Here is a 15,074-nt window from a genome sequence, read left to right on the forward strand (position 1 = left end):
AACACAAGTAGCTTTGGGACATCATTAGGGAATGTGAAGCATATTCTCCATTGTTAATGAAAAGGGTGAGATTTTTCTAAAGGAAAAGAAAAATGGAAAATCAAGATACTGCTTTTTAAATTTTCTAATTCCTATTTTTCAAGGAATAAATAGCTGGTTCACATGTTATATTTCTAAACTTATCACTTCCCCACCAAAGAGATAAATACATCTTCACAATGATTTTACAGATTGCTGGGAGTTCTTTGGCCTGTATTATAGGAAACCTCAATTTTTCAACAAATTGTATTTTAAAAGTTTCTTTTTAAATTTATTTTAGGATTTTTTTTAATGTTTATTTTTGAGGGAGAGTGAGAGATGCAGTGAGTGCAGGGGAGGGACAGAGAGAGAGGGAGACACAGAATCCAGAGCAGGTTCCAGGCTCTGAGCTGTCAACATAGAGCCCAATGTGGGGCTCAAACTCATGAACTGTGAGATCGTGACCGCGAATCATGACCCATCGCCTACACTGAAATCAGACACTTAAATGACTGAGCCACCCAGGCATCCATATTTTAGGATTTTTAAGATTAAGATTCTTAATCTTAATTAAGATGCTTAAGATTCTCTCTCTCCCTCTCTCTCTGCCCCCCCCCATAAAAATAAATAAATAAACATTTTTCTTTAACTCCTAGTTTTCTTAGGGGTAACAGTTTACAAACAGAAAAATTGAGAGAGATTTTGTTATTAATGGTTAGATGGTAATTGAAAGATTATAGTAAGTAGAACTATAAATAAAGAGTTTGATATGTGAATTATATATATATCAGTGAAGCTATTATCAAAAGTAAAATAAGAAATAAAAGTTTGAAAGGGGGAATCATTTCTTGTGGCCAAACTTCCAAATAAGGAAAGAGTGACTTTAGATTACTTATTTGTATTTGTTATGAGAAATATGCCAAGCAAGTCGTCAATTTACTAAATTCAGGAAAAGATCTTAATCTGCTACCTAGGGGGAAAATACAAATGGAAAACACAGATCAAGTAATCATTTGGAAACTAAGAATATTTTAGGAGTTTAAGATCCGTTTAGAGAGTCATCAAGTATAGTTTTTTTTGTTTTTTTGTTTTTTTAATTTTTTTAACGTTTATTTTTGAGACAGAGAGACAGAGCATGAACAGGGGAGGGTCAGAGAGAGAGGGAGACACAGAATCTGAAACAGGCTCCAGGCTCTGAGGGTCAGCACAGAGCCCGAAGCGGGGCTCAAACTCACGGACTGCAAGATCATAACCTGAGCCGAAGTCGGCCGCTTAACCGACTAGCCACCCAGGTGCCCCTCAAATATAGTTTTGAAAATATTTATGAAAACTGACTTTTGCTGCTCAAAGTTGGGGAAAAAAGTTACAGATGATATTTATTTCTTCTTTTTAGTAATTCAGTCGAATATCGCTGCTAAATGAAGAAATGGTGACATGAAACTGATGACTTATCCAAAAAAGGTGCCAAACTATAATGATTTTATTTTCCCCATCTTTCAACATGTTTTTCTCCTTTTTCCTTCAGAACTCTTGCTAGATAGAGATGACAGCAGGATGTTCCTGCAATAATCTAGACTCTGGAATTTGGCAGCTAGGAACTAAAATGCTTTTCAGCTACTTAGTTTTACTCTTTGTACAAATTTTTAGTGGGAGATCTTAACTGAATATTCTGATTATGTTGCAAAAGGTGCATCCAAGGACTTACTCACAGAATTAGAAACACACTTTGAAAGAATTTTATTTTATGATTATTTTGTTTTTATTTTAGAGCAGAGCATGAGCAGAAGAAAGGGGCAGAGGGAGAGAGAGAGAGAGAGGAAGAGAGAGACAGAGAATCTTAAGCAGGCTCCACACTCAGTATGGAGCTCAACTCGAGGCTCAATCCCATGACTCTGAGATCATGACCTGAGCCAAAACCAGGAATCAGGCACTCAACTGACTGAGCCACCTAGGCACACCAGAAAATATTTTAAATGTACTTATTATTTTTAATATCTTTGAAACAAAATACTACTTGTAATGTTTTACTGTTACCTTTAATTTTTGACCATATGTTTAAAATCTAAAATTAGGTTATCATTTAAGAAAACAAAGTTAGGCACTGAAATAAATTAACTTTTAAAAAGATTTGGGTTTCAACATTTTCAGTAGTCTTCGACTTAAATGGGAGGTTAGTATTTTCTTAATCAACAGGATCAGGAATATGAAGATTCCTGCAGGGTTTTACACAAAAGAAGTGTAAACATAAGTACTTTGCCAGAATAGAGCAGTGAGAGTCTGTGATAATTTTTTAGGAAAGAATCTGGTGATATCTCCTGAATATGTAATCTTTTGGCTAGAATTGCAGACTTCTTAAAAGCATAATTGTTAAGAGAAAATTTCTCTTCTGATTCTGTTGTGCAAGAGTTGTTTTTTTTTTTTAAGTTGGTAATAGTCTACTATTTTTGGTTATTAAGAAATATATACGTAATATATATAAAATACATATTTCACTTTCTGTAGATTTTATTGTCTTAAGTGCTTTGGTGGTGACTTTAATGTCCTCATCAAGTAGAATATTACACAGCAAGTAAAATCATTATTAGTCTTGTTTTTGAGATTCTAATTAATTAAAGAAAATATTCCCCACCTACTATTATACCAGTCCATTTTTATTTTCCTTTCACTTCTTCCCTTTCTTTTCTCTCTTTAAAAAATTAACACAGGGGCACGTAGGTGGCTCAGTATGTTGGGCGACTGACTCTTGATTTCAGGTCAGGTCATGATCTCATGGTTTGTGGCTTCGAGCTCATCAGTGGGTTCCATGCTGTCAGTGCAGAGCCTGCTTGGGATTCTCTCTGTCTCTGTCTCTGTCTCTCTCTCTCAACCCTTCCCTACTCAGTTTCTCTCTCAAAATAAATAAACATTTTTTAAAAATTACACAAATGGAGGCACCTCACTGTCTCAGTCGGTGGAGCATGTGACTCTTGATTTTGGGGTTGTGAATTCGAACCCTGTGTTGGGTGTAGAAAAATAAAATCTTTAAAGCATTTACAAAAATTTTTATTTTGAGAGAGAGAGAAAAATCTTAAGCAGGCTCCATGCTCAGGACGCAGTGCAGAACAGGACATGGGGCTGGATCCCATGACCCTGGGATTATGACCTGAGTCAAAATCAAGAGTTGACCGGGTGCTCAACCAACTGAACCATGCCAGCTGCTCCTAGATGAATAAAATCTTTAGAAAAATTGCACGAATGTAATAGATGAAAATATGTTCATTGTAAAAGCTTTTTTAAAAAAAAATTTAATGTTTTATTTTATTTTTGAGAGAGAGAGCATGAGCAGGGGAAGGGCAGAGAGAGGGAGACACAGAACTTGAAGCAGGCTCCAGGCTCCTCGCTGTCAACACAGAGCCCGACGCCTGGCTTAAACCCACTAACTGTGAGATCATGACATGAGTTGAAGTCAGTCGCTTAACCGACTGAGCCACCCAGCACCCCCATTGTAAAATGTTTTAAAATGGAAATATATACAATAAAAAGCAAAAGCTTCCCTCTCCCCCCCAACTTACTCCCCTATCAAGAAATCACCATTTTGGTATATTTCATTCCAAATCTATTTTTGTATATTTACATACTGTTTTAGATATTGAGGATTTATTTTTTTATTTTAAATTGTTTTTTAATGTTTATTTATTTTTGAGAGAGACAGAGACAGAGTGTGAGTGGGTTAGGGGTAGAGAAAGAGGGAGACACAGAATCCGAAGCAGGCTTCAGGCTCCGAGCTGTCAGCACAGAGCCCGACACAGGTCTCAAACTCACGAACTGGCAGATCATGACCCGAGCTGAAGTTGGATGCTTAACCCACTGAGCCACCCAGGCACCCCTTGAGGATTTTTTTAAAGATTTTTTTTAATGTTTATTTTTATTTTTGAGAGAGCCAGAGCATGAGTGGAGGAGGGCCAGAGAGAAAGGGAGACAGGATCTTAAGTGGGCTCCACACTGTCAGCACAGGGCCCGATGTGGGGCTCGAACTCACAAACTGTGAGATCGTGACCTGAGCCGAAGTCAGACGCTTAACTGACTGAGCCACGCAGGCACCCCTTAAGTCAAATTTGACTTTTATTGTAGGATAATCTGGTTGAGTCATTTGTTAGGGAAACTACTACTACTGCTACTATTTCTACTCTGTCGTCATTGTCTTCGTCTTCTTTTTCTTTATTGTATTGTTTGTTTGTTTGTTTGTTTGTTTGTTTGTTTGGGGGAACTTCTGACCCTAACTCCATTTCATCTGTCTGGTTCAACAGAATCAGGGAGGAGAACTGCTAATCTGTGAATTCAGCATTAACCTATGTATAAAATCACTTAATCCCCTTGTTTTTTACTATAGTACTTATGCCCTCAACAGTTTCTGGTGTCTCTTCATCAAGAGATGCCTGTTTTATCCTCTTTAGGGAAAAAGCTGCAGACTTCTGCCAAAATTGGGAAGTTAGGGAAAGGTAGTCATCTAGGTGTGGAATGGGGCATCTAGGGATGCACCAGCTTCTTAAACAGCTTTCACTCAGTTTTTCTTATTTTATCCATTCCATTTGCCACTTACCCCCAGTTCTACAGGTACTTAGTATGGCTGGTTTTTGTTTATTTAGAGGATTCTTTTGTATATATTGGGTTTGTTCTCAGCTTTCCTCACTGTTGGTTTAAGACTTGGCTTTCTGTGTCCTGCTATTTCAGTTGCCACTCCATCATCTACTTTGTGTCGCCTTTTTTCTTCCTCTCTTTCAGTTATTATTTTAAAATATTCCCTTTACCATTGCCTGGCAAGGTTTCTGGAGGGAGCAAGTTGAATGTGTTCAATTTGCCCTCTAAACCTGGAAATCTCACTTATTTTTTCTCTTTCTTTCTTTCTCTCTCTCTCTCTCTCTCTCTCTCTCTCTCTTTTCTGGTTTTATAGATTTATTTTCAAAGGGTAAAACAGACAATTTAAATACAAGTCTATTTTGCCCATTGGATACTCTTTTCTGCTTTGTTGAAGATCAATTGGCCATATTTGTGTAGGCCCATTTCTGGGTTCTCTATTCCATTTTGTTGATCTATGTGTCTGTTTTTCTGCCAATACCATACTGTCTTGATGGTTACAGCTTTGTAATACAGGTTAAAGTCCAGGATTGTGATGCCTCCAGCTTTGGTTATCTTTTTCAACATTTCTTTGGCTATTCAGGTTTTTTTGTGGTTCCATACAAATTTTAGGATTGTTTAGGATGCTGTTATTTTGATTGGGATGGCATTGAATGTGTAGATTGCTTGGGTAGTATCGACATTTTAACAACATTTGTTCTTCAAATCCATTAGCATGGAATGTTTTTCCATTTTTTTGTGTCTTCTTCAATTTCTTTCATAGGCTTTCTATAGTTTTCAATGTACAGATCTTTTACCTGTTTGGTTAGGTTTATTCCTAAGTATTTTATGGGTTTTGGTATAATTGTAATTGGGATCGATTCCTTGATACCACTTTCTGTTGTTCCATTATTGGTGTATAGAAATGCGACTGATTTATGTCCATTGATTTTATATCCTGCGACTTTGCTGAATTCATGTATCAGCTCTAGCAGTTTTTTGGTGTCTTTCAGGTTTTCACTGTAGAGTATCAGATGACATGATACATGTAGAGTGAAAGTTTGACTTCTTCCTTTTTGTTGTCTGCTGAGGCTAGGACTTCCAACACTATGTTGAACAACAGTGGTGAGGGTGGACATCCTTGTTGTGTTCTGATTGTAGGAGGAAAGCCCTCAGTTTTTCCCCATTGAGGATGATATTAGCTATGGGCCTTTCATATAAGACTTTTATGATGTTAAGATATGTTCCTTCTATCCCTATTTTCTTGAGGGTTTTTATCAAGAAAGGATGCTGTATTTTGTCAAATGCTTTTTCTCCATCTATTGAAAGGATCATATGGTTCTTATCCTTTCTTTTATTAATGTGATGTATCATGTTAATTGATTTGAGAATATTGAACCAACCCTGAAACCCAGGAATGAATCCCACTTGATTATGGTGAAGAATTATTTTTAATGTACTGTTGAATTTGATTTGCTGGTATCTTGTTGAGAATTTTTGCATCCATGTTCATCAGGGAAATTGGCTTGTAATTCTCCTTTTTAGTGGGGTCTTTTTCTGGTTTTGGAATCAAGGTAATGCTGGCTTCATAGAATGAGTTTGGAAGCTTTCCTTGAGAAACTCAACAGATGAACATAGGGGAAGGGAAGGAAAAATAAGATAAAAACAGAGAGGGAGGTAAACCATAAGAGACTCTTAAATACAGAGAACAAACTAAGGGTTGATGGAGGGGTGGGGGTGGGGGTATGGCTTAAATGGTGATGGGGATTTAGGAAGATACTTTTCTGAAAGAGCACTGAGTTCAGATGTAAGGGATGAATAACTGGGTTCTACTCCTGAAGCCACGACTACACTCTATGTTAACTAATTTGAATTTAAGTAAAATTTAAGAAGTAAAATAAAATAAATACAAGTCAAAACAGAATTACTCTGTCAAAGGCAACAATAATGCCAAAACACATTCTCAGTTCCAGACACTTGCTAGCATCTTTTGAGTCTTCTCTAAGAGAAAAAAGACGTCTGATATTTTATTCATAACCGAAAATAATTTCGGTTTGCTAGCATAATTCGTTCTTTAAACATGTTTTTAATCCAAAGCACTTATATATCAAAGCAAATTTCCCCATAAGAAATAATGGAAACTCAGATGATTCGTTGCCAACTCAAAAATATTCCTATAAAAATGATTAAAATACTGTATGTAGTATAATAAAAAATAAAAAATATAAAGAAAAATAAATTAACCTGCACTTAGCTTTGAAAACCTTCGTGGCTGGTGTGAGGGAGACAAGAGAGAGGAGGGTTATTGTGTAGGATGACTTTCACTATCACTAATGGAATCACTGCTATCTATTGGCTCAGTGGAATCTTTTTCTACATAGGGGCCATTATATATGCTCACATGGATGTTTACTACAGTACAGTATTAATAAACTCCTGTCATATGCTGTATTTAATGTAACTGGCAATAAGGCAGCAGAGGAAAGGGTCATTACCTGCAGGCAGCCTGACCTAGAATGAAGCAAAGGATTTCTAAACCTACTCTGGTATGGAAAAGCAAAGGACTGTCCATAGGTGCTTTGAAGTGACCAAAAATACACGTCAGTTGTGGGCACTTTGCAACTTCTGAAAAATCACTGATTTCTGCCAAACACTGCAGCCTCAGACCAAGCATCAGAACATGGGATCACCCCCAATCCTGCAGTGAGAGAGAGAGAGGGAGAGAGAGAGAGAGAGAGAGAGAGAGAGAAGAACAATTGGCTCAGGGGTGATCATGTGACATTCGGCATCACATACTACTCGTATTGCAAGACATTTATTAGAAATGTTTTCTTTGTCTTGCAGAACACTCGCAGAACAAGTTACTCAAAATCCAAGGTTTTACTGTACATCCTCCTTATCCGCAATGTGATCTCAGTTTCTTGTGGACATACTAACTTCTCAACATCTGTATCAGGAATTTCAAACCCAAATTTGTCCTCCATGACCATGATAATCTCCACTTGGTCCAAACTGTCTAGGCCCAACTCTCTCATAAAGTGGGAATTTATTGAGAGCTTTTCAGGGTCAATCTTGTCATACAGTTTTAAGATGTAAAGAACACAGTCCTTGATTCCCTCTAATGACCAACGGGGTTCATCACTGTACTGGTGGTATAACTGTGTAACTGGAACCTGCATGACCACCGAGGCCAAACGCGAAGCCCCAGGCCTCAAACAGGCCCCTGGGGGGCACAGGGTGATATTGAGTGGCTGGGCTGCCGCCAGTGTGGGGACCCAGGATGGTGGCACGAAGGCTACAGGCAGTCACAGACATGGCAGAAAGGACAAAAGCTGCCATGGCTACACTGACCCAGGATGCAGTGCCTCATATTATTTCTTTGATAGAGAGACAGCAGTATATAGTTGTTGAGAGTGTGAGTTATGGCAGCAGACTGCTTGGGTTTGAACTCTGGCTCTGCCACCTACTAGCTATTCTATTAACCTCTACATTCCTAATTTTCTTCATCTTTAAGATGGGGATATAATAATACCTACCTCATAGAGTAACCAGAGAATTAATTAGTTAATTAAAATTATTTAAAGCACTGGGTGGCTGGATGACTCATTCGGTTAAGCAACCAACTCTTGATTTCAGCTCAGGTCATGATCTCCTGGTTCATGGAATTGAGCCCCACATTAGGCTCTGCACAATAATGGCACGGAGCCTGCTTGGGGTTCTCTCTGTCTGTCTCTCTCTCTGCCCCTCCCCTGCTCTCTCTCTCTCAAAATAAATAACTAAACTTAAACATATTTTAAATTATCTGAAGCACTTAGAACAATGTCTGTCACATATAGTATGCCCTTAATAAGTATTTGCTCTTATTTTTTCCCCCTCTCTTTTTTCTGTCCTCTTTTCCTGGAATTCCTATTAGTCAAAATTTGTTGTTGTTGTTGTTGTTTAGCTTGTTTTTTATTTTTACATCCAAATTAGTTAGCATATAGTGCAACAATGATTTCAGGAGTAGATTCCTTAGTGCCCTTACCCATTTAGCCCATTCCCCCTCCCATAAACCCTCCTGTAATCCTCAGTTTGTTCTCCATATTTATGAGTCTCTTCTGTTTTGTCCCCATCCCTGTTTTTATATTAGTTTTGTTTCCCTTCCCTTATGTTCATCTGTTTTGTCTCTTAAAGTCCTCATATGAGTGAAGTCATATAATTTTTGTCTTTCTCTGACTAATTTCACTTAGTATAATAACCTCCAGTTCCATCCATGTTGTTGCAAATGGCAAGATTTTATTCTTTTCAATTGCCGAGTAATACTCCATTGTATATACATATACCACATCTTCTTTATCCATTCATCCATCGATGGACATTTGGGCTCTTTCCATACTTTGGCTATTGTTGATAGTGCTGCTATAAACATGGGGGTGCATGTGTCCCTTTGAAACAGCACACCTGTATCCTGTAGATAAATGCTCAGTAGTGCAATTGCTGAGTCATAGAGTAGTTCTATTTTTAGTTTTTTTGAGGGACCTCCATACTGCTTTCCAGAGTGGCTGCACCAGTTTGCATTCCCACCAGCAGTGCAAAAGAGATCCTCTTTCTCTGCATCCTCTCCAACATTTGTTGTTGCCTGAGTGGTTAATGTTAGCCATTCTGACAGGTGTGAGGTGGTATCTCATTGTGGTTTTGATTTGTATTTCCCTGATGATGAGTGATGTGGAGCATTTTTTCATGTGTCGGTTGGCCATCTGGATGTCTTCCTTGAAGAAGTGTTTATTCATGTCTTTTTCCCATTTCTTCACTGGATTATTTGTTTTTTGGGTGTTGAGTTTGATAAGTTCTTTCTAGATTTTGGATACTAACCCTTTATTGGATATGTCATTTGCAAATATCTTCTCCCTTTCTGTCGTTTGCTTTTAGTTTTGCTGATTGTTTCCTTTGCTGTGCAGAAGCTTTTTATTCTGATGAGGTCCCAGTAGTTCATTTTTGCTTTTGTGTCCCCTGCCTCCTGAGACGTGTTGAGTAAGAAGTTGCTGCGGGCAAGATCAAAGAGGTTTTTGCCTGCTTTCTCCAGGAGGATTTTGATGGCTTCCTGTCTTACATTGAGGTCTTTCATCCATTTTGAGTTTCTTTTTGTGTATGGTGTAAGAAAGTGGTCCAGGTTCATTCTTCTGTATGTCGCTGTCCAGTTTTCCCAGCACCACTTGCTGAAGAGACTGTCTTTATTCCATTGGATATTCTCCTATTAGTCAAAAGTTAATCTCACTACACTGATGCTTGAACTATCTTACCTTTTGTTTGATTTTCCATTTCTTGTTTAATTCTACTTTCTTGAAGATTTTTGTAATCTCTATTTAATGCCTTATTTCATCAATCATTTTAAATACCAAATAGCTCTTATGATACCTGCTTTTAATCTTTCATGATTTCCTCACAAGTTGATGACCCTTGATGGTTTGTATATATTTTAAACTGATTGATTAAACTCTTTAGAAATAAGAAGACTTATTTTAGGTAAGCCTCACTTTCGGATGTTAGGATAGAGACATGACCATATGTTACTATGAGGAGGATTTTTCTCTAGGATTGTTCATTTCCTCCAGAAAAGACCTTTCCATTTTTTCCCTGGGGCATTAAATGCAAGTGTTCTGGGGTGGAGTTGGGATTAGGGGTGGGATAGAGTAGAGGAATGGTTAGAGGAATTAATCCTAAGATTTAGTATTTCAATAAATGTTTTTCTTTTCAGTCCATATCATCTCTACTATCTATGCTGCCTGGTGTCTCCAAGTCTAGATGTTCCTTTTCAATATCTCTAGAGGATAAATTTCCATTCTCCCACCAGGGCTGGAGTGTGTGCACTTAGCCGCCGCCATTCTGTATGTAGGACGGTGAAGGGGAATCAACATTTCACCCACATGGACTGTCGTAGACTCTAAATCTAAAGTTCTCTTTTGGCCATCAAAAGAGCGGATGCAGGATTAAAGTGAGAGATGGCTAATGTCTGGGAAAAGACAAGAGCCCCGAATAAGGGTCCTTGCCCCGTATTTATTCAGATCAGAAGACTTAACAAACGTGATGGGTGTACAAAGAGACAAAGAAACTGGGAACATTAACTTGGGGACGTGAGGGAAGATGGGGGTTTTGAAGATATACAGTGTTTGAGGTTAGGATCAATATAAAACAAAATACTGGTGCCAGGCAGATGGTTGTTAATAGCAGACAGGAGGCACCGTGTCTGTTTAACTTAGCTAGTCTAGGGGATGAGACAAATAGGGGGAGTAACCTCAGGGTTAACAAGGCACCTTTTCTTTTGTTAACCTCTCCTCTCTGGCTGCTTTGCCTGCAGCGCAGCAGTCCGTAGTCCAGCAGTTCACCAATTTACCTAACTTGGCCCTATCTTCCTGTGAAAGCAGCTTTTCTGCTATAGTACTAAATTGGGGGTATTTTCACCCTGAATATCTAATCTTGTTTATTTCATATACGTATGTACTGGCCACCTTTGCACCCATTCCTATTTTGGGCCTTTGCCCCTCCCTCTCTATCTGGGGGGCTCTGCACCCCCTCTGTATTTTGGGGTGCCTTTGTACCTCCCTATTCTTGGTGCCTTTGCACCCCCCTGTTCTTGGGATGGCAATCTGGTTTATCCAAACTTGGGTAGCTTTCTGTGACTTTGTGTTTCTTTATGCCTTGTTAACTCATTGGTGTAAACCCGAGAGATTCCTAAGCTTATTCCCCACAATGGACTGTCATCTTGTTTTTCACTTTGTTCTTCCTCTCCACCTACTTGGTACTTCCAAAGTATAAGAGTTTCCCAGGTTCTTTGCAAGGTGAATTGACTGTTTTCATCAAGTATTCCCCTAAGATTATAGCTTCTCTCATCCTGATAAATCAGGTACCACTCTTCCAATTGCTCTCCCTTTTCTAAAAACACATTGAAATATTTTATCCATCTTTGCCTTCTCTTCTGTTTTCCTTTTCCTTGTGTATTTAAACCCTGTAGCTTATTTTGCTGTTATTTTATAAGGGGAGAGGTAAATGCATATGCCTAATCTGCATTTTTTTTTTAATTTTTTTTTTCAACGTTTTTTTATTTATTTTTGGGACAGAGAGAGACAGAGCATGAACGGGGGAGGGGCAGAGAGAGAGAGGGAGACACAGAATCGGAAACAGGCTCCAGGCTCCGAGCCATCAGCCCAGAGCCTGACGCGGGGCTCGAACTCACGGACCGCGAGATCGTGACCTGGCTGAAGTCGGACACTTAACCGACTGCGCCACCCAGGCGCCCCATAATCTGCATTTTTTTTAAAACCAGAAATCATCAGATGAATGTTATTTATTTATTTATTTATTTATTTATTTATTTGAGAGAGCGCGTGCACGTGAGAGAGCGAGCAGTGGAGATAGGCAGAGGGAAAGAGAGAATCTTAAGCAGGCCCCATGATCAGTGTGGAGCCTGACAGGCTTGCACCCACAATTCTGGGATCATGACCTGAGCCTAAATGAAGAGTCAGATCCTCAACTCACTGAGCCACCCAAGTGCCCCCAGATGAATGTTATTTTTTAAATATCTTATGATTGCTTTAGAAATCAGGTCTTCTTTGGAAAACTGTCTTTTCAGGTCCTCTGCCCATTTGTTAATTGGGTTATTACATATTATTACTATTATTATTTTGGTGTTGAGTTGTTCTTTTTATATTTTGGATATTAATACTTTATTGGATGAATAATTTACAAATATCTTCTCTCATTCAGTAGGTTGCCTTTTCATTTTGCTGATGGCTTCCTTCACTGTGCAAAGGCTTTGTATTTTGGTACAGACCAAATATTTTATTTTTGCTTTTGCTTCCCTTGTCTGAGGAGGCATATCTAGGAAAATGTTTTTAGGGCAGTGTCAGAGAAATTACTGCTTATGTTTTCTTCTAGGAATTTTATGGTTTCAGGTCCCACATTTAGGTCTTTAATCCATTTTGAGTTTATTTTCATGTATGGTGTAAGAAAGTGGTCCAGTTTATTCTTTTGCCTATAGCTGTCCAGTTTTCCCAGCACGACTTGTTGAAGAGACTGTCTTTATTCCATTGGATATTCTTTCCTGCTTTGTCAAAGATTAGTTGGCCATACATTTGTGGGTCCATTTCTGGGTTCTCTATTCTGTTCCATTGATCTGAGTGTCGGTTCTTGTGCCAGTACCATACTGTCTTAATGGTTATAGCTTTGTAATATAGCTTGAAGTCCAGGATTGTGATGCATCCTGCTTTGGTTTTCTTTTTCAAGATTGCTTTGGCTATTCGGAGTCTTTTCTGGTTCCATACACATTTTAGGATTGTTGGTTCTAGCTCTGTGAAGAACGCTGGTATTTTGATCAGTATTACATTGAGTAGGTAGATTGCTTTGGATAATATTGACATTTTAACAATATTTGTTCTTCCTATCCCGGAGCATGGAATATTTTTCCATTTTTTGTGTCTTCTTACATTTCTTTCATAAGCTTTCTATAGTTTTCAGTGTATAGATGTTTCACTTCTTTGCTTAGATTTATTCGTAGGTATTTTATGGTTTTTGGTGCATTGTAAATGGGATTGATTCCTTGATTTCTCTTTCTGTTGCTTCATTATTGGTGTATAGGAATGCAACTGATTCTGTGCGTTGATTTTATATCCTGCAACTCTGCTGAATTCATGGATCAGTTCTGGCAGTGTTTTGGTGGAATCTTTTGGGTTTTCCATATAGAGTATCATGTCATTTGCAAAGAGTGAAAGTTTGACCTCTTCCTGGCCAATTTGGATGCCTTTTATTTCTTTGTGTTGTCTGACGGCAGAGGCTAAGGCTTCTAATAGTGTGTTGAATAACAGTGTCAAGGGTGGACATCCCTGTCTTGTCCCTGACCTTAGGGGGAAAGCTCTCAGTTTTTCCCCATTGAGGATGATATTAGCAGTGGGTCTTTCATATATGGATTTTATGATACTGAGGTATGATCCTTCTATCCCTACTTTCTTGAGGGATTTTATGAAGGAAGAATGCTGTGTTTTGTCAAGTGCTTTCTCTGTATCTGTTGAGAGGATCATGTGGTTCTTGTCCTTTCTTTCATTGATGTGATGTATCACATTCATTGTTTTGTGGATATTGAACCAGCCCTGCCTCCCAGGTATAAATCCCACTTAGTCGTGGTGAATAATTTTTTTAATGTATTGTTGATTCCGGTTGTCTAGTGTCTTGTTGAGAATTTTTGCATCCATGTTCATCAGGGAAATTGGTCTGTAGTTCTCCTTTTTAGCGGGGTCTTTGTCTGGTTTTGGAACCAAGGTAATGCTGGCTTCATAAAAAGCGTTGGAAGTTTTCCTTCCATGTCTTTTTTTGGAACAGCTTCAAGGGAATAGGTGTTAACTCTTCCTTAAATGTTTGGTAATATTCCCTTGTAAAGCCATCTGGCCCTGGACTCTTTTTTTTTTTTTTTTTTTTAAATATTTGTTGTTTATTTATTTTTGAGAGAGAGAAAGAGAGTGTGAGCTAGAGAGGGTCAGAGAGAGAGAGAGAGAGGAAGACGCAGAATCTGAAGTGGGCTCCAGGCTCCAAGCTATCAGCACAGAGCCTGATACAGGGCTCGAACTCACGAACTGTGAGATCAGACCTGAGCCAAAGTCGGATGTTCAACTGACTGAGCCACCCAGGCACCCCCTTGGACTCTTGTTTTTTTGGGAGATTTTGGTTACTAATTGGATTTCTTTACTGGTTATGGGTCTGTTCAAATTTTCCATATCTTCCTGTTTCAGTTTTGGTAGTTTATATGTCTCTAGGAATTTGTCCATTGCTTCCATATTACCTATTTTATTGGCATATAATTTCTCGTAATATTCTCTTATTGTTTGTATTTCTGCTGTGTTGGTTATGATCTGTCCTCTTTCATTCTTGATTTTATTTATCTGGGTCCTTTCTTTTTTCTTTTTCATCAAAGTGGCTAGGGGTTTATCAATTTTGTTAATTCTTTCAAAGAAACAGCTTCTGGTTTCATTGATCTGTTCTACTGTTTTTTGTTTTGTTTTGTTTTTTTGTTTGTTTTTTTTTTGTTTTGGTTTTGAAGCATTGATTTCTGCTCTCATCTTTATTATTTTCTGTCTTCTGCTGATTTTGGGTTTTATTTGCTGTTCTTTTTCCAGCTCTTTAAGGTGTAAGATTAGGTGTGTATCTGTGAACTTTCTTCCTTCTTTAGGAAGGCCTGGATTGCTATATACCTTCCTCTTATGACCACCATTCCTGCGTCCCAGAGTTTTTGGGCTGTGGTATTATCATTTTCTTTGGCTTCCATGTACTTTTTAAAAATTTTTTTTAATGTTTATTTATTTTTGAGAGAGACAGAGACAGAATGCGAGTGGGTTGGGACAGAGAGAGAGGGAGACACAGAATCTGAAACAGGCTCCAGGCTCTGAGCTGTCAGCACAGAGCCCGACATGGGGCTCAAACTCACGAGCTGCGCGATCATG

General features: G+C 38.4%; 1 protein-coding gene across 1 annotated transcript in view; it reads left to right on the forward strand.

The window, feature by feature from the left end:
• PPM1E (protein phosphatase, Mg2+/Mn2+ dependent 1E) overlaps positions 1 to 15,074 on the forward strand; it is a 216,711-nt gene that overhangs the window by 117,587 nt on the left and 84,050 nt on the right. The window lies entirely within an intron of this gene.

Source organism: Panthera pardus, unplaced genomic scaffold, assembly GCF_024362965.1.
Source record: "Panthera pardus isolate Hobbes unplaced genomic scaffold, ASM2436296v1 HiC_scaffold_3, whole genome shotgun sequence".
Classification (NCBI taxonomy): Eukaryota; Metazoa; Chordata; class Mammalia; order Carnivora; family Felidae; genus Panthera; species Panthera pardus.